The sequence below is a fragment of the Humulus lupulus genome, chromosome 3 (assembly GCF_963169125.1).
Source record: "Humulus lupulus chromosome 3, drHumLupu1.1, whole genome shotgun sequence".
Classification (NCBI taxonomy): domain Eukaryota; kingdom Viridiplantae; phylum Streptophyta; class Magnoliopsida; order Rosales; family Cannabaceae; genus Humulus; species Humulus lupulus.
The window spans coordinates 252,151,300-252,173,242 of NC_084795.1; the positions used below are offsets into that span (position 1 = coordinate 252,151,300).

The 21,943-nt window shown below is 32.0% G+C and overlaps 1 pseudogene; it reads right to left on the reverse strand.

Moving 5' to 3' along the window:
- Positions 1-5,703: 5,703 nt before the first annotated feature.
- LOC133821599 (bifunctional dTDP-4-dehydrorhamnose 3,5-epimerase/dTDP-4-dehydrorhamnose reductase-like) lies at positions 5,704-8,511 on the reverse strand (annotated as a pseudogene).
- Positions 8,512-21,943: the final 13,432 nt, after the last annotated feature.

Genomic DNA, 21,943 nt, shown 5'->3' on the forward strand with positions numbered 1-21,943 from the left:
ACACCCTGTCAAAAATTAGCACAGACAAATCTATGGTAACACCAGTGCCCACAGCATAAAGAAAACGCCCAATATCAGCAGTGACTGTAGAAGTATGAGAATTCAGAATCCAATTTGTTAGGGCAACCTTATGCAACACACGATAGAAGCTAGTTAAAGATGGAGTAGGAAAATCATTGTAAACCTCATTCCAGCAAAAATCTGATTGACCTGTCAACTCACGACCCACTCGGTTTAAATCAGGAGCATACTCAACATTATAGATAGCATCAGTAACCAAAGGTATATTCAGTAAAGCCCTAATAGTGGATGGAGCAAAAGAAACACGCTTACCCCTACAAAATACAGTAAACCGATTTGGATGCTGAGCATCAAGCAAAGATTTTTCAATATTAGAATAAAATTCTCGGACCAGATTCTGGGAAGGCATGACCAGACCAGAGACAGTGTTAACCCACTGACGAGACTCGAGAAGAGCAAGAAGCCTAGGGAAATCTTCTAACACAACATAAGTTTCAACATGCAAACGACGAAATGACACAAAATCTTTAAACCTCTTTTCAGCAAAACGACTGACAAAAAAATAGGCAGAGTAAGGATCAGACTTACCACCAGCCGAGGATGATTTGGAATGCGGAAGTCCTGAAGGAGGACCACTAGACACCTTAGACTTCTTACGAGGTGGAGGAGAAGGTACAGGGTCAGACGAGGGCTGAGGGGATGAAGAGGAAGACCCAGCAAGATTAATGGAGGTGTGAGTAACTCGTCTAGAAGCCTGAGCAGACGGACGAGAGGATTTTTTCTTGTGGGCAACAGACTTGACCTGAGTCCCACGGAACGAACTAGATGGAACAATGGAAGGTGAAGAGGGAATACCTGGCGAGGAAGAGACGAACGGAGGCTGAGACACAGACGACTGAGCTGGAGGACCAGACGAAGAGACGGGAAGAGCCTCGGCCATTATACTTGAAGAAACTTGGGACTGAGCTGAGACACACGAAAAAGAGATTAGACACAATGTGAGAAACAAAATAGGGCAGAATAGGGAACAAAACGGATGAACATTGTATATAAAGGAAAATCCCCAAGACCATGTTTGGCAACAAAAATAAAGGAAGCCTGTACAACAATATATCACAAAACCAATATTGAACACGTAAACAAAACATGACAAAAATCCAAAAGAGAGAAAAAAAAAGAATCCACAGAGCCAAAAATGATAAAGCCACACACAGAAAAAAAATAGAAAAAGCAGGAGAAGAAAAAAAATAGTAAAGACCAGAGAGAATAGAAAAAAAATGAGTGGCAAAAAAAATCTTCAAACGAAGCAAGATGATTTTGAAAAAGAGATTTCAACAGAATGTTGAGCTAGAATTCTTCCTTAGTGTGTGCATGTGTTCTCATGTGAGCTAAAAAGCTCACTCCCTCAAAAGAATTTGAATCATTTTTTTGATTTTTTTTTTTTTGTTTACAATTTTTTTGAAAGAAAGACCCCCTTTTTTTTAAACACTCTGGGTTTTTCTGAAGAGAACCAGCAGAGGCTTTCACTCTTTGTCAGAGATGTAGCCGTCATCTTAAGTCAGAAAAGCCAAATGAGAAGGAGCAAACTACTATATGACTAATGGAGAAGGAGAACCAAATTTTTTGAATTAATGAGTAGTACCATTATGAGAAAAATGAGATGAGTTTATATTATCTAAGGAATGTGAGTCACGATCGTGGGAGAGAACATGGTATAAAGAAACTGTTGATATCCGAAGAAAAATGAAAGGAAATATGGAGAATATGAATCTAAATGGAGCATTGATGAGAAAAGAATAATAATAATAATAATAAATAATGATGAAAATGTGGAATAATAGCTAGTGTAAGGATATTTTCAACCCATAACACTATATATAATGTTGCATCAATACTAAAACTAAAAAATTTTAGCACCATATTTTTTTTTTCATTTCAACTACAATACCAAAAATTACACCATAAAGTATATTTTTTATTATTATATTATTTTTTAATAAAATAATATATACATAAGATATAAATATATTTATTTTTTTTTAAAAGAGATATGATAGATATATATTAAAATAAGAAAAAAAAATTTGTGCACTGTTCATATACGGTTTAATGGTGTAATATATATAGTTGGATTGGAGAGCATTTATTTAAAGGATTTTGAGCATATACATGCTGTTTTGAGGTTGGGTTGAGGTTGGTCGGAGGGAAAGTGTGTTAGTAGACAAAAATGTATAAATGAAAAGTTAATAGTATTAAAATAGTATAATAAAAAAATGCAAACCTTATAAATGTAAATATACCCGCCCAAGAGTAAAAATGTTGAAAAGTGGCTAATTTTAGTATTTTGTGTAAATTTTTTTTTTTAAAAAAAGGTATTTAAGTTCATTGTACGTAACACTCATTTTGATATTTATGATCGAAACAAAATCTAAAAATAAAAGATTAAATTGTAGCGAAAATAGTTAATGTTTTCAAAATTTTACTTTTCTACTTAATTTTTTTTCAGCAGTAAATATATTTAATATTTTTAAAATATTGTATTTTTATACCTAATAATAAGAAAGATAAAATAATTTAAAATTTAATAAATAATTTAAAACATATAATTTTCCTTAACTTATGATTTTTCAAATTAATAAAAAAAATAGATAAAAAAATACAACATTTTAAAAACATTAAGTATATTTATCACACAAAAAAAGTTTAAGTATATATATATACAACATTTTAAAAATATTAAGAATATTTACCACTGAAAAATAATTAGATATAAAAGTATAAAATTTTGAAAACATTATATATTTTAGCCACAACTTACTTAAAATAAAATAATAAAATTACTATATGGTAAATAAAAAATCAAGAAAGAGAAAGGAAAATAAAATTCACCACAGATTTATGTCTAAGGAATGACAACAAATTAGTTAATTAATAAAAAGAATACACTGTTGCGCTATGAAACTTCTAAAAAATATTAAAAGGGACCTAGGTAGAATTAACTTAGACGAATTTTTCAAAAAGATTTATATGCTCTTAGTATGTTAGTATGATATGATATATAAACTACATATACAGCCCGTTGGATTTAAAAAGAATTCCGAATTGCTTGATCGGCGGCGAGAGTACGGTGATCATGTTGTGTGGACTTCTGGGTTTATCTTTACATGAGGAGAGGTATGGTTGGTATCTAACAAGTATCAACAATGAGCAATGCCCATCTTCTCTAATTTTCTTTATAACGAATGAAAGATCTTTTGAATGAACTTTGAAACATTTCATTTGAATGGTTTATGTAACTTTGGAGTTGTTAATTGACTAACTTATTATTTCAATTTACAGTTTACATACCGTAGAGGTGATGATGAAGGAATATTAGACAGTTTACATTTCTAATTTTTCCTTTCATCCTTTTGTTGTAGTCGTATTCATCATCTTTTCACTGGTGAAGTTAATCGACTTAATATCGAAGTTACGACGTTTGGTGTTTATACAATCATATAGTCAAAGCACCATCACATGCCAAGGTACGTATATAATATATATATATATATATATATATACTAGTTAGAATGCCGGTTATGTTTTGCACTATATATGTTTGAATTTAAAACAGAAATATTTAAAAATTATATAATTTCCATAATAAATATTAAATATGTGAAATAATGAAAATATATTACATGGTATTAAAATAAAAATGTTGTGTTAATATTTAAAAGATTTAGTTAGGTAGTTTATAAACTAAGACGAAGATTCAACTACTTCCTCTAGTTGCAATTCTTGAATAGAGTAGACATTAAAATTCTTATATTGCTGTTGCTTTAACTTTTATGGATCAGCATAAATTTGTATTGTCCAGCTCTTTGTTGACAATTTTTTGCTTAGTCTTTCAATATATTCTTTCTTCTTCTGAGAAATTATTTTTATAGGTTTAAGTTAGTGTTGAAAAATGATATTACTAAAATTTGTTTAGTATATACAATTTTTTTTTTTTAAAACCCAACAAACCTCTTTAGAATGTTCCATTAATTGTACTGCAGAGCAACCCAACATCTCTTCTGCTACATGGCCGAACATAATTACAGATATACTTCCAGTGTTCTCATTGATTTCCGCATATGCCCTGACACTGAAATTGATATGATTTTCATTTGAGCATTAATTTATTTTAAGAAGATACATTTTTTAGAACGTTTAAATTATTTAATACACACTGTGGTGTTGCAATTGATCTACTTCCACATTTACACACAAAGTTTTCATTGTATGTTTTTGTAGTTCCCGAGTTACATGCAGGACATGACATGTAGTAGAATATTTGTGCTAAGTTTGTTAGAATTATTTTTCCTTGAATCCAGAATTTTGCTATCTACATCAATTTATTTGGAATAGTCAGTAAACATGTTGGTATAAATATAATTTACTGGAAAATAATAAAAATCACTTTACCTCCATTGGTTGTAAACTTTTAATCAAATCTGCAATATTTCCAACCTTAACAATTTCACGAATCCCAACAGACGATAGGGAGACAGATGGATATGTACAAGATCTTGCAATAATACTTCTTATTTTTAATTTATTTTTATCTGCCCTGAATAATAATAATAAAATAAAGATAAATGTTAGAAAATCTTATTATGTAATTATGTTTAATTAATTAAAAGCTAATTGATATGTATTTAAGAATTACCATTTTCGCATTGTTGTTGCTTGTGGAAGTGCAAGATTTATAGTAAACTTACTTGATGAAGTTGTTGACAAAGTTAAACCTTTTTCAAAATGAAATAATGTTAATGAAAAAGTATATATATATATATTTATAATTTATAAGATTGTGACTTATAATACTTACCTCTGTATGATTTGACAGATATGTTTGTTGCTAATATGATTGGTTTTTCATCGACAATTTCATATATCTTTTGGGCATCATATTTGACAAATTGACCCCACATGGTTAAACAAATTGGATTGAAACTAAAGTGTAGTAAATTTGAAGCCTTAAAGTCGATCTTGAGCCTGCACAGAAGTTAGTACACAACACTACACAAAACGATAATCATGAAACAAATATTAAAGCTCAAAACAGAAAACTAAAATTCAACACAAGACACAGATTTATACTGGTTCAAGTCCAATAAATCAGGATGATTTATTGGCTCTAATCCAGTCTTGGAAACACCCTTTGTAATTCTTTATTGATCGAATAAAGAGGAGGCCAACACAGTCGAGCAGCTCATACAACAACAATGAAGAAATCTCTCTTCTAATCACACAAACCAAGCTTGCATATTCATCAACATATGCAGCCTATTACATAAACCCGAAACCCCTCTAAGCTTGCTCTTTCCTTAGCTCTCTCTTATTCACTCGATCAAGATCTCACTCTCTGTTTCTTTATGTCTTGAAAGTAGCTCTGTATATCTGACTTGTCTCTCTCTGAACCGAGAAGCCTCTAAATATATATAGCCAAGACTTTAGTTTACTTAAACCGTTAAGTTAGTTAATGAACCAACTAACATAACAGTCAAAGTCAAATAATGACTTATAGGAACTCGAATCCCACATAAAGTTTAAGAAAATTTGAAATAGTTAATATTTAAATAAAAATATATATTTCTTATGTATTTAAAAAATTGAATTATTTTAGGTTGTCTTCTTACCTCTTATCAATGAGATAAATTTCTTGGATTGTTTTTATTCCATGCATTGTCGTTACATCTTTAGCTGGGCTCATTTTTATTACAACTGCTAATAGATCTGTATTTTTGGATTTCAAATATTAGGGATTCGATAACGAATCTGCAATAAAAATTAGTTTAATTGTTATAACAAAACTTAAATTAAATTACCTATGTTTTTAGGTGTCATTTTGTAAGGCTCCAAATCTTTGAAATTGACTATGTCATATTTTAGTTGTTGTACATGGTCGTCATTTTCTGATAATTCTTCTATTTTGGTCTTTGAGTTAATCGTCCATTGATATGGATGGTCTCCAATTTTGTAACGTGGATTTGCTTGTATAACACGTGCATTGGTGATGTAATATGATTGGTAAACATTTAAAGAATCCTCCCAAGTGTGGATATCAGACTCAAAAATTGTAGCTTGTACTTTATTTCCCTGTGTCAAAAATAAGAATACATTGAGATTATTAAGGTATAATCTGTTTTTTTTATTTGTAAATGAATAATTAAAATGATAAATATATTATTTAAAATTAGTGAAGAAAATAATTAGTTTACCTCTTTATCAATAAGCGTCAGATTTTGATATTTTAATTGTTTTTGTGGGTTTGTTTGTACAACTGACTTTTCAGAAACTATCATCTTAATTGTCCAATATTTTGTAGTTGGATCAATATCATTTATTGATGTGTGCATCATGCTGTTTATTTCTTCAACTTTTATGAAATACACATAAATATCAAAATATAAAAATTATTTAACAACAATATAAAATAATGAATAAAATTAAAGATGGAGTATATAATATATAATGAAGGAGAAATAAAAAAAAAAATCAGATAAACATAATTGGTTTAAGAAAAGTATTTGCAAAATTTAAATTAGTTTTGGCATAAATACTTATTGGTGGAGATTTGTCTACTGAACTACTATTATTATTATGCTTTAACTATATGGAAAGGAATTTTACTGACCTTTTAAAGGTTCCATCAAAACTTTAAAGAAAAAACTACAATGTATTACTTCAATATCCCTGAAAAGAGAAAAAAACTTCAATAGATGTGTATTTAGTTTGCTTAATTGTTGAACATGAATGATAAATTTGTAGGAAAATGATCTTTTCTTAAAATGTTTCGGTTGACAAGGTGACATCAAGAACTTGATACTTAACTAAAGTTATGATAAAAATGTCATGTAATAAAACAGAGCAGAAAACATAGTTTAATCTTAAATGTCGAAAAGTAATAATGATAGTCTCACTCAGAAAAGATAAAGGAAATATGCATGTATACAATTTCCAACAGTTAAGACAGACCAATATAATATTCAGCAGTAAGATTCCAAAGACTTTATCAGAAAGCTGCATGATAAGTACATATACTATATTATAGACTGAAAGTAGAATGAAAGAAAAGTATCCGCACTATGTAAAGATCAAATTAAGAACAATTACGATTGTCTTAATATAAGATTTATGGCAATGGATGCATCTTTTCTCAAATGTTGCATAGTGAATACTAATAGTTGTGTCTTATGGCAATGGATGTATCTTTTCTCAAATATTGCATTGCTTCATTTAATATTAATGGTTGTGTCTTTATATATATTTATCTGAATTATTACAGATATTATATTTTTTTGGAAAATTAAAACTTTACAAAAAAAAATAGAAATGAAATTATTTTGGTAGGTAACATTTCTTAATACTCATATTATTTCAAAGTTCCCTAAAGTTTATTTCATTTTTATCCTCATCATTATATTCTTCCTGTTTTTCTAGCAACCAGGTTGAACCCTTAATAAAACCAAGACTAATATAAGGCTTCACTTGGTCATACATTAGTAACTTGGTGAATTTAGCTCGTCTACCGTTGCTCGCACCTGGTCCGGTGTTCTTGTACTCTCCGAAGAACACAGTGTTGCAGCAAGTATAATGCTTCAAACTCACCAAATATATAGGCAAACCATGTGCCTAACCACTCACTCAAAACAGAGAACATCCCAAAATTTACCAAACACACCCTTTGACCTTTGATCTTTGACCTTTTAAAGTCAACTACACTCTTACTCTCTTCACACCAACTTTAACAGATTCAATCTTAGTAAACTAAATGAACTTGAATCATGAAATCAAGCATAGAACAATTAAAAAGCACATATTTAATCCAAAATTTGAGATAATGGCATAGATCCAAAAGAACAATCCCAGATCTAATACATGACTATAATTCAATAGTAAATTAAAGCAAAAAATAATAAAAATTTGATAGGTGACAATGCTCACCATGGCCTTGGTATTGGAGTAGAATGATCCGATGAAGTTAGGCTTATCCTCCTCCTTGAATCCGATACCAGACCCGAGCGGGTGAGCAGAATCGTACTCGAATATACATCCAGTGGCATAGTTGAGAAGAAGAAGTCCTCGCTCCCGAGTAATGTCGGCGAGGTTCAAGGTCTCGACGACGTTAGTACGGATGGTCTCGACCTTATGCGACTCACACCAATCGACGTTGGGACGGCCTGTAACGCCGGCGGCGTTCAACACATGATTCGGCTTAATGGTGCCAATATCGGCTTCGATCGAGGCGCGGTCCTCGAGGCGGCCGGAGCCGTACTCGAAGTTGATTCCTTGCTCTTTACAGATCTTACTAAGAAGGCCGCCAATCTAGCCGGTACGGCTGTAGATCATGAACTTGATCGGCTTATCTTGACCGTCCACAGTTGGAAACCCCATTGATCGTCGCCGAGCCGAGACTGAGGGAGGTTCAGACAGTATGAGCAAGAGAACTGAAAATGTGGGCGAGATTTGAGATTTGGATCTGAATTTATTTATCAGTGACCTTAAGAACCAATTATGTCTGTATATCATTAAAATAGGAGGTTTGATGAGATAAATTTTAATTATGGTTGTAAATGGCATTGGTTGTGTTTTATGGTAATGGTTGTGTCTTATGGTTTGATGAGGTTTAATAACCAACTGTTAAGTGCTAAAATCTGTTAAGTAGTGTTAAAATCTGTTAAAACATACCAAAATTCGTTAAATACTAAACTCTGTTAGATAGCCACTTATATAATAGGTAAGATATATAAATATATTTATATAATTGAAGTCTCGTATTAATTGATGTGTTTCACTACAATTAATTTATACCTGTACTGTACTAGTAGCGTGCCGGATTCTTATTTTTAGTGACATTCTATATTCAATATTATATGATATACAAACAGCTCCTTTGAGTGTATTTTTTAGGTTTATATATGGTTCTCTCTGAGAGTTTTGTGGCAAAGAACTTAAATTACATTTCTTTCATTTTGCTCTTCTGTTTTCCACCAAGTTTTTTTTTCCTGGTTTTGTATTTGGATGTTATGGGATTTAATTAACCAATTTATGTATTGATTTTGTGGTACTGTTTCAGCTTCTATGTTATGCATAATTAACAAATTTATATATTGATTTTATGCTGAGAACTTGTTTTGCTGAGTTATGTATCGATTTTTATGAGTCTTTTTCTGGTTTGGTTTGCATAAGGCAATGTGTTTTAGCTTCTATTTTCTTGTTGCTTTGAGTTGTTTGTTTTTTGTTGTGTTTATTTTAAATATTTTATATAGTTTGTTCCTGATCTAATTTTACTAGTTTTTGGTGTTGTTTTTTGATAGCAAATATATGACATATATCTAGATTTCTTACTGTTGTTCTTGAAATGACTATTTTTTTGTCATTTCCTTTCGAAGTAAGTTTGTAGCTTGTCATTTATATGGATAATTACTTGGTTTTTCTTTAGGAATAGTCTTGTATTTGCATTTAGAATTCTTACTGAATCCTTAGGTCTTACATAAATGGCAGGTATTAATAATGACGTTCTTATTATTGAGAATAATGACGAGGCTTCTCTTTGGACTCAAAGACATGAAAAAAATTTATATTGAAATTATGGAAGAAGTTTTAAAGGGAAATAAGAATATGACAACGTTTACAAAACAATCATGGAAACATATAAAGGAAGCGCTTTGTGCACAAAAAAAAAAAGAAATTATAGTGATATGCAACTAAGGAACAAATACAATCAATCAAGGAAAAAACATAAAGACTTTAAGAGATTGGTATGAGACAGGTATGAGATACAATGTAGTGACTGGAAAAGTTAGTGCGACTGATGAAATTTTGGATAAACTTATTCAGGTAACAATTATTTAAAATGGATTTTATGCTTGTTTTATTTTAATAGGTATGGTATATTTTATCATTATAATTTCATTTCATATAGGTTAACAAGTTTGCTAAAAGATTTAGAAAGAAATGTTGTAAATTTTATGAGAAATTATGCACTATCTTTGGTGATACTACTGCAATTGGTTCCAATGTGCATCCTTCAACTCGAAGTCCTTCTAATGATGGAGATAATGATGATGATGATGATGATGCAATGTCGATAAGTCCTTCTACTAGGAATGAAGAAAGTGGTTTTTGATGAGGATGGTAGCAAGGAAGAGGTAAATCAACAACCACTTTGAACTCTCAATCTACAAAAAGAGCAAAGTTCTCATTAACTTTGGCAGATGCACTGGCGAATATAATGAAAGTGCAAAGCGAAAGACATAATAAATAGAGAGATCATTGACAACATCTGCATCACATTACTTATTGAATGGGAGTGTTGAAGCTCTTAATCAAATTGATGGAATTAGTGGAGAACTATACGCAAAAGCTATTAAGAAGTTTGAGAATGAGGTGTCCAGAGCACTGTTTCTAAAGATGCTAGAGCATAAAAGAATAGATTGGTTGCTGAATTTGAAGTGAAAAGTTTAGACTTTGTTTAGCTGTGAACTAGATGAATTTGTTTAGTTATTAACTTTAGTTCTGTTTAGCTATTGACTAGATGACTTTGTTAGCTATTAATTGGATGACTTTGTTTAGTTATTGACTGGATGACTTTGTTAGTTATTGATGGAATGACTTTGTTTAGCTATTGACTGGATGACTTGTTTAACTTATTTTGTTTTATGGTTTGAGTATTGTAAGTGCACAAATTTAATTAAATATTTATATATTTAAATGGTTTGAGTTGGATTTTGTTTAGTTATTGATTGGATGAGTGTGACTTTGAATGTTTATATATTGAATGTAAAATTTAAATATTTTATCTACTATCAGGATAAAAAAATTTTAAACGTTGCTCGGGTCAACAAGGATAATTTACTGGATGATTCAGATGATGAGTTTGGAGAGATTTTGCTGTATTTTTCTTGCAAGGAATATAATCAACTATATCTATCTAAGCAGTCTTACAAAAATTCAACTCTTTCAGGCCATGAATACGTTATGGAATTATTGCATGACCATTGTGTTGGGTTTTATGCCCTTAATAAAACCATATTTCTTATGTAACACGTTATCATTATCAATAAAAGAAGTAGAAATCATTTTGTTTATTCAATTGCATTGTTCGCTTGTTTTATTACATGTTTATTCAATTAATACAAACATTCATAAAATCCTGAACATATGGATAGTTACAATTATGGTGACTAGGTCACAGTGGATTATAATTGTAATTATATGTTCAAAAGAACAAGTCCTAGATTAGATCAGTGCATTGGATTTTCACTGATTAGGAAATCTACGATATGATCTACTTACACATTAGGAGTGTGATGTCTTGTCCAAGGCATTGACCAAGTAGATATAATCAGATGTATTTGGTTACATCGGACTAGGACCGATATTGATTATTGATTGATAAATAAGTATCGTTGTTATCGAATCTAATCAATATCACAACGTTGACCATAGGTTAAGTCGATCTTAATTCTGAGTGATAATATTCTGCTAATTATATTATTTAAATCTTTTGACTTGTTCGTTACCAGCTTACCCTACGGTCTAGCCCATACTTACATCTTGGAGATTTAGTAATGAAATTGAGTGGGAGTATTATTCATAGATATGAAATCTATAACTTCTGTATGAGAAGTGAAAAGATGATTTCCTTAATTGCTTTGTTCAAAAGGTTAAATGATTGAGATCTCATTTCTGTGATTAAGTTCACGGAAATATCATTTATAAGGAACTTAGTGGGAGTTAAGGATAAAATACTTATGAGGGGTAAAACGGTAATTTTCACCCAGCTTGTTAGTAAGTCATCGATAGAGGATTGACTAACTGTAATGGTTATAACAATGGATAACGTATTTATGGTTTGGAAAATACGTTCTATGAATTCAAAAGTTCAATTCCAAGTCTATAGTGGAGTCACGAGGAATTAATAAGGTAGTGAAATTATTCGTAAATAAATTCACGGTAACTTATTGGAGCTTGATTTCATGGATCCATGGTCCCCGCATCACCTTTGAGTAAATCATCTAGAATGTCTCAATTAATTGATTTAATTATCAATTAGGATTTTTTAAAGTTGACTAGGTCAATTTTGGAAAATTTATAGAGATATGAGATTTAGAGAATAAAAGAGAATCTTTGGGTAAATTTATTAATATTGATAAATTTGTGTCAATATAAATAAATGAAAATTAAATCAAGTTTCAAATTATAATTAGTTAATTTGAATAAGGATTTAGTTAATTAATTAAAATAAATAAATAAATAAAATATTTTGAATTTAGGCTCAATTGGGATTTAAATTCAAAATAAAAGTATTGGGCCCAAGTCCATTTGTGGGAGCCCAAGGCTTTTATCTTTTTGTTTATTATTTTAATTAATTTAAATTTAAATTTAAATAAAGCCCATTAAGTTGTCTATATAAAGAATATGATATCTAGGGTTTTCAGAAGTTAGTCTCAGTTGATTCATTGGGTAAGTGAAAACCTAGACACTCTAATCCTTTCTTAGCCACTTTCTCTTCTTCTTTTCTAGATCTCTATCTCATGTGTTGAGAACCAGCCCACACTAGTTCTAGATTGATCAAAGGATTGGTGAGGAAGACTGTGTTACTGATCTAGTTCAATCTCTTGATAATACTCTACTACAGAAATGAATCAAGGGTTAGAGAGATTAAAGGAAGGAGTTGTTCCAGTTCCGCTGCGTATTCGTAAGTTTCTACATCATTGTGTTTATGTTAATTTACGAATCTAATGTTTATATGTATGTCATGTTATTTTATGTTTCTATTATGTGTTTGGAAAAATAATAGGAAGCATGCATCTAGATTTAAATTCCAAGATCCTACACATTGGAGTAGGTATTATGATTTGTTCAGAATGAACAAAGATGCTTCAAACTATTTCTGGTGTTCTAAAAGAATTTTTTTTTTTTTTGAAGAACTCACAATATCTGTCTGTTGAAGAACAAGTGGCTATGTTCTTATTTGTGATTGTCCATAATGAATGGCATCGTGTTGTTGCCGAACGATTTCAACACTCTACCTTAAGCACATCTCATTATTTTAGGAAGGTTTTGAAGGCAGTATGTCATCTATACTAATTACTCTACCTTCATTTGATGTAACTCATCCACAAATTCGATTCGATCTAAGATACTATCTATTTTTTAAGGTACAAAAATTTGAATTTTTTTTCCTTTATTTCAATATTCAATATAAAATATTTAATCATTTATTTTGTATTTTAGAATAGTGTTGGAGTTATAGATAGGACTCATATTTCTGCGCATGTTTCAATTGATGAACAAATACCATATTGAGGTCAGAAAGTGGATACAACTTAGAACATTATGTGTGTATGTTCATTTGGCATGAAGTTCACATATGTTGTCCCTGGATGAGAATGATTAGCTAATGATGTACGAATTCTTCTAGAATGTGCCACAAACCCGTATTATGGATTTCTAATGCTGCCCCAAGGTAAGTATTTATCAAACTTATTATGTTGATTGATATATTAAATATCTATATGTAAAAACTAACACGAATTATTGTTGGATTAGGAAAATATTATCTTGTTGACTCTGGCTATACAAACATGCCTGGTTTTCTTTCATCATATCGAGGGGAAATGTATCATTTGGGCCAGTACACATATCTTAATCCCATTGGAATAAATTAGATTTTCAATTATCGACACTCTTCCTTGAGAAATGTCATTGAGCGGTGTTTCAGTGTGTTGAAGGCTCGTTTTCCAATCCTAAAGTAAATGCCTTCATATGATCTAAGAATACAAAAGTACATTGTCATTGCTTGTTGTGGGAATCATAATTATATAAGGCAAATGCAGAAACATATGTGTATTTTGATGGAGGTGAAGGAAATTATGAAGTACATGCTACTACAAAGCACAGATGAAATTTCGACTGATAGTGTAGAGTTCAGTATTTCCAGAACTTATATGCGTGAAATGACTCATATTCGTGATGAAATTACTGACCATATATGGAGAGCTAATCGACGATAGTGAGATCGAGTAAAGACATTACTTGATTGTTATGACTCGTTTAATATTTTTCTTTAAGTTTGGACAATTATTAGTTCATACATTTTTATTTTATTATGTAGACTTTATTGATTTTGTGTTATCTCAAGGATAGATATTGAGATTTTAAATTTGAGATTACATGAAATTTGAGATTTTTTTTTTAAATAACAGTCACAAAAAAATATTTTTCTTTTTTAGTTTAAAAAATAAAAATAAAAGTTAATAAACACTTTTTTATTTTTAAAAACAAAAAACAAAAATGGTTACCAAAACGCAACCATAATTTATTCATGAATTATGTAAAAAACAATATACATTATATAGTAATTATATTTATAAGAAGGTATCTTTATCTTTACTATTTACTAAGAACGTACAAGTCCTTGGTGGGAAATTCGTATGACCTTTGAATGTTATTCCTCTTTAATCTTTTTTTTTTTTTGACTTGTTGACCAGATTTCAACTGATTAATTATTTTGGAAACATGTTTAGATGATACTATATAGATAGAGTAGCATGAGAGGTTTCCCGTTGAGCATGTGGAGAGGTGCTTTGAAGAAATACAATTCTTATGTCACACATGTAAATGTGACATAACTATATCCCATGATACATAATTTTAATTTGCAAACATCTGACTTATATTTTTATGTAGGGCTTTTCCATAGTCAAGGCCAACCAAACAATCTGATGAATATGATGGTTTCAATAATCAACAAGACAGGGCGGTTGCTTAAGAAATTTGGTCTTGCCTATTTTGGATTTTACTGAATGAATATGAACTTCAATCTCATTGATTTTTTTTATTATTTACATAAATAGAAGCCAAAATAATATCTCTCTCACTCATAGAAAGAGAAGGAGAAAAGGGAAATTGATATATTATTTATATAGTATGATATTTAGATTAAATAACGTGTTGTCACAGATTGTAACATACAAAATGAGAGTTACATTTTTGGATAATGTAAATGTAGGAAATGAGGATAAATTTCTCAGTTCAAGAACCTCAGATGAATCTCAGTGAACCAGAGATGAATCTAAGAACACAAATTAGTAAGACTAATTATCAAATAGTTAGAAAACGAAAAATATGAAAGCATAAATCAACACAAGTATATATACTGGTTCAGAACAAGATCAATGTGATCTTGAACCTAATCCAGTTTTAGGAACTACTATCTCTTCTTTATTCAATCAACGAAATGAGTACAAGACTTCAATGGAGCTTCTTGGAACAATCTTGGATCAAACTCTCTAAACACTCAATCACACAGGTGTTTCCCTTTCAATCCCCGAGCAAGCACTTTCCCAACCGTTGTGCTTCTCAATACAGTTCCCCAAACCCAACTCTCACAACCTTTCTCAATACTCAATCTCGATTTCCACACTTGAGCCATCTCTTCTAATCTAATTTTTCTGTTGTTTCATCTGAATTTTATCTGCACTAACAAGTGGATTCAAGTTGTCCTTTTATAGACCAAGGAAAGAAATAACCCTTAAGTTAATGAGGTTATTATGACAGTTGTGAACCAAACAACCCATTAACATAATTAGTTGGGATTTGGAGAAACTACTCCCACAAATTCCACCTAGATTCTTCAAATTACAACCTAAGTGTAGTAATAGAATTCCACTTGTAGAGATAGTGATCCTAGAGTTCCAGCATTAGTTACCAAGGTTGAGCAAGTTTAAACAATGCTTAAACTTGTTCACAGGTAGCACCTTAGTTCCTATATCAGCTGGATTATCCTCAGTACCAATCTTGTCCAATGATATCACATCTTCCTCTATCTTTTCTCTTATCCAAAACAAACGAATGTCAATGTGTTTGCTCTTTTTGTGGTATACTGGATTTTTACAGAGGTGAATTGAAGATTGACTATCTGAGTATATCTTAGCTTTACCTTTCATCATCTTCAGCTCTTGTAGCATTCCTTGTAACCATATTTCCTCTTTGAATGCTTCGGTGGTGGCCATGAACTCGGCTTGAGTTGTTGATAGTGACACCACTGACTGTACTTGGGACTTCCAACATATGCAATCTCCATTTGTTGTGAATACATATGAAGTAGTTGACCTCCTTGTATTCTTACTTGCTGCATAGTCTGCATCTACAAAACCTTCAAGTGTCACTTTCTGATACATCTGCTTGTATCTCAGTCCCAACTCAGTAGTTCCCTTTAGATATCTAAGTAGCCACTTAAGAACATTCCAATGCTCTAATCTGGGGTTGGACATAAACCTGCTAAGAATTCTTAGAGCATGTGCTATGTCTGGTCTAGTGCTAACCATAATGTACATTAAACAACCTAGTGCCATAGCATAAGGGACTTTTGCCATTTCCTTTTTCTCTTCGACAGTCTTTGGACTTTGATCTTTTGAAAGTACAAATTTTCCTCCTAGAGGTACTGAAATACTTTTTGAATTCTGCATGTTGAATCTCTGAAGTACCCTCTGAATATAACTTCCTTGTTTAAGATTCAGAATCCCATCTTTTCTGTTCCTTGTCACTTCTATCCCATGTATCTTTTGGACTTGACCGAGCTCCTTCATTTCAAATTCATCTTTCAGCTTGTCTTTGATGCCTTTTATCACTGTCTTGTCCTTCCCCGTAATGAGCATATCATCTACATATAGTAAGAGAAAAACTGATGTAGATTGCTCAAGATTTTTGTAGTATAGGCAATGATCAAACTTTGATATAACAAATCCAATGTCTTGAACATAGGTGTCGAATCTCTTATTCCATTGTCGTGGTGACTGTTTAAGTCCATACAGTGACCTTCTAAGCTTGTACACCATCTCTTTGTTGCTTGATTCCACCTGAAAACCAGGTGGTTGATGCATATAAATGTCCTCCTCTATAAAACCATTTAAGAAGGCAGTCTTGACATCAAGCTGTTCTACTTCTAAATTTTGTTGTGCTGCAAGAGATAGCATCAATCTTACAGTCTTATACTTTACTACAGGTGAGAACACTTCATTGTAATCGATTCCTTCCACTTGTGTAAACCCCTTTGCGACGAGCCTTGCTTTGAATCTCAAAGGCTCATCTTTACTCAAACCTTCTTTCACCTTGAAAATCCATTTACATGAAATCAATTTTTGACCTTTTGGTTTTGCAACTAAATCCCATGTTCTGTTTTTGCTCAATCCATTTCTTCATTGCTTGACTCCATTCAACCTTGTTCTTCCCTGAAAGAACCTCTTCAACACTTTTGGGTTCTGGTGTGTCAGTTTACTGCACTGATGCAAGTCCATAAGCCACCAAGTCAACTTCAGCATATATTGCTAGAGGTTGTATAACTTTTCTCTCTTGATCTCTTGCCAGTTGATACCTAGATAGACCAGGTTGTTGTTATGTTGCATCTAGCTCAGTTTCAGATTCCCCTTGGTCATTCATATTAGCAATAGCTTGAGTATTTCCTTTAAAGTTTCTCAGCTTAACTTCAAACTCAGCCATGTTCATTTTACTTGTTCCACCTGCATCATTTGAAACACTACCAATCTCGGCTTTCAAGTGAGGAAAATCATGCTCAGTAAAGATAACATTTCTTGAAATTATAATTTTAGGCTTACCATTTTGATTAACACAAAGTCTATAACCTTTAGTTCCTATAGGGTAACCAAGAAAAATTCCCGTGACAGATCTAGTGCCTAGTTTATCATTGGACTGGTGTGCATATCCTGCACAACTAAAAACTCTCAAATGTTTCAAGCTTGGGACTTTTCCATACCACATTTCATATGGAGTTTTCAAATCTATAGATCTGTTAGGACTCCTATTTATCAAATTGCATGTAGTAGCAAGTGCTTCTCCCCAATAAGATTTAGACAACCTTGAACTTACTAGCAAACACCTAACCTTATCCCGTAGAGTACGATTCATCCTCTCAGCAACTCCATTCTGTTCTGGAGTACTAACTACTATCCTATGTCTAGTGATACCATAATCATTGCACAACATGTCAAACTCATGGTTTATAAATTCTAAGCCATTATCAATTCTAAGAGTCTTAATTCTAGAGTTTGTTTGATTTTTCACTTGATTTTTCCATACTTAAAATTTTTCTAGACATTCATCTTTAGTCCTAAGTAAATATACCCAAACACAACTAAAATAATCATCTACTATAGATAGAAATTAATGCTTACCTGAGTGTGTTGGTATTTTTCTAGGCCCCCATAAATCCGATTGAATGTACTCCAAGACTCCTTTGGTATTGGCTTTGCTGCAGTGAATTTAATTTTATGTTGCTTTCCAAATACACATGCTTCACAGAAAGGTAATGCACAGGTCTTTAACTTGTCTATGCTTCCTTGTTTGTGAAGCTCTCTCAGCCCCTGCTCACTGATATGTCTCATCCGTTGGTGCCACAGATGCATCTCAATTTCCTGAGTCTTAACAACATATGTTTCAGCAATGGCTACAGTTTCTCCTTCTAGCACATACAGTCCATTGACTCTCTTTCCTTTCATGATCAGTAAAGATCCTTTTGTGATCTTTAGGTTCCCATTCACAGATTTATAGCCATATCCTTCTTCTTCAAGAGCTCCCATGGATATTAAATTACTTCTTTGTTCGGGTATGTGTCTCACATTGTTGAGCACTTTCACCTCTCCATTGAACTGTCGAATTGCCCTTTCCTAGACCAATTACCTTGCAAGAAACATCATTCCCCATTAGTACTCTACCGCCATCAGTTTCTTTATAATAAAAAAAAATGAATCTAAGTTAGGACACATATGGTAAGTGCATCCTGAATCAAGGATCCACTTTTTGATATATGATTTCTCAGATATTGAGAAAAGTTGTCCTTCTGATGAGCAATCATCTTTGGTTTCTGCCACAGCTGCAAAATCATTTTGAGACTTCATTCCTTGCTAGTGTTTGTTCTCATTATGAAATTGATTGTAGATGGGTCTTCTCTGGTCCTAGTTTGATCTGGACCCTTGTTGATTTCTTAACAGAATGCAAAATCTCCTAATATGTCCACTTTTCCCACAATGATAACATGTTCTTGAATCTTTTCCTCTTGATTTAGAACGTGAGTGAAATGATGTATGGCTTTTTGAAGAGCTTCTCTTTATTAATCTTCCACGAACAAAGTAAGCTTCATCCTCCTTGGATTCTTTCTCCAACTGAAGTTCAAAGTCTCTGGACTTTAATGCTCCAAGAACTCCATCTAGTGAAATGATATCCCTTCCATACTTTATTGCAACTTTCACTTCTTGGTATGCCATTGGTAATGAACGCAACAAAATTATTGCTTGGCTTTCCTCATCCACCTTGTGCTCGATATTTGCCAAACCTACAATGATTTCATTGAATTTGTCAATGTTTTCATCTAAAGACATAATAGGATTCATTCTAAAATCATAAAGCCTTTCAAGTAAATTAATTTTGTTAGAAACAGAAGGCTTCAAATATAATTTTCCATCTTATCCCATAATCTCTTTGTCGTAGTCTCTGAAGTCAATTTCCTTCGTACTCCATTTGATAGGTACATGATTATGGTGTAATAAGCCATTTCTTCCATCTCAGCTATTTCTTCAGGTTTCTTATCAGCCAGCAACTTCTGATCTCCAAGAATCTTGGCTACTTTCTGATGTACCAAAATTCCTTTAAGACTTTCTCTCCACAATGAGAAATCGTTTGTACCATCAAATTTCTCAAGCTTGAACTTGGCCATGGTTGACATAGTCTTCTGGCTTGTGTTTTCTATCAGTTGTAATGCAGAAGCTCTAGGATCTTGAACTTTCTTCTCTCATTTTGATCAAAGAACCTGGCTCTGATTTTGTTGGAAATGAGGATAAATTTCCCAGTTTAAGAACCTTAGATGAATCTCAGTGAACCAGAGATGGATCTAAGAACACAAATCAGTAAGACTAATTATCAAACAGTTAGAAAACGAAAAATATGAAATCATAAATCAACACAAGTATATATACTGGTTCAGAACAAGATCAATGTGATCTTGAACCTAATCCAGTTTTAGGAACCATTATCTCTTCTTTATTCAATCAACGAAATGAGTACAAAACTTCAATGTAGCTTCTTGGAACAATCTTAGATCAAACTCTCTAAACACTCAATCACACTGGTGTTTCCCTCTCAATCCTTGAGCAAGCACTTTCCCAATAGTTGTGCTTCTCAATACAGTTCCCCAAACCCAACTCTCACAACCTTTCTCAATACTCAATCTTGATTTTCACACTTGAGCTCTCTCTTCTAATCTGGTTTTTCTATTGTTTCATCTGAATTTTCTCTGCATTAATAAGTGGATTCAAGTTGTCCTTTTATAGACCAAGGAAAGAAATAACCCTTAAGTTAATGAGGTTATTATGACAGTTGTGAACCAAACAACCCATTAACACAATTAGTTGGAATTTGGAGAAACTACTGTCACAGTAAATATTCAAATATGTAACATATTTGGAGTTTTGGAACCCCCAAATATTACCCAATAATGTGTAGATTTGATGTTACACATTTTGATTTGAATTTATCAAAGCCATAAGAGATATGGTTGTTGGAGACATGATTTTAACACCCATAAGGTTACAAAGTCATGTGGGAGGAGAATAGAGCTGTTTGGAAATGACAAAATTGAGTTTTGCTAAAATTGGACCTGCAGCCGCGGCCACAAGTGTTCCAGGCTGCAGCTTGGAGAACTGAGACTCACGGCTGTGGCTAGGAACATCTCTGGCCACAACTAGGGACGTTGGCTGCAAATTCCAGTTTCTTTTTTCCATCTTGAATGGTTCTAACAACTCATGTAACTCCCAAAACTTATTTTTAATTCCATAAACATCAAATTAAGCATTGGTAACAATCATGGGGGGTTAGTGGAATTGGAAATTCAAATGGTGTCTCAAAACTCTATAAATAGGAGCCTGTTGCTCACTTGTAAAACACTTGATTTTCTATCCACCAGAGCACTTGGCTAGAAATACACCAAAAGAATTGATTATTCCAAAGAGATATTCTCATTTTGTGAGAATCCGTTTATGCTTGAGATATGAGAAATAAGCTTTTGGACAAAAGTTGTAAACCTTGTTCAAGTTGGTGATCTCTAATGCTCTTCACTTTGATTGTGTGAGTGATAGAGTGATTTCCTTTTGTTCTTGTTCTTACATTGTTTCTTCTACTCTTTTGTTTCTTCCCTTTATTTTCTCTTTACATATTTTCTTGTATACTTTATTTTTAGAGTTGTAATATCTTCTACATATTTCTTCTACTACTTCTAGTTTATTTGTATCTATTGTCTAGAGTTATATTTTCTACTATTCTCTTCATCTACATATTTCTACATTTACTTGTAATTTTTTTTATTGAGTTGTAATCTTATTTAATAAAATCACCTTGTCATTTGTATTATTTTGCTTAGAGTTGTAATAGTCTTACTATTTTCTTTTGATGCAATATTATTATCTCTAACAGTAATAAAAATATTAAAGATGCACTTGTATATTTTGATGTCATAATTTTTGTCTTTTACATCAAATTTTGTTTATTTGATTGATATTATGTGATATATACATAGAACCAAGTAAATAGAAATTAGTTAAAAATTCATATTAAGCTTACCAATCAATCAACCACTTGTTTAAAGAAGTCCGCGTCTATCAATTCAACTAATTCAATTATTTTTTTTATAAGAGAGTGCTAAGGAGAATTTCTATTGTCTTCAATTTCAATTTGATTACATGTGTGAATTTCTCTCCACTCTTCCGTTCTTATTCTCTGCCAATCTCAGGCAGCTCCACCTCTCTCACTGCCATCCGTACAAAGAGATCCGCTACATCAATTCCAGACCACCGCCATAGCGATCCGATTTGCACTT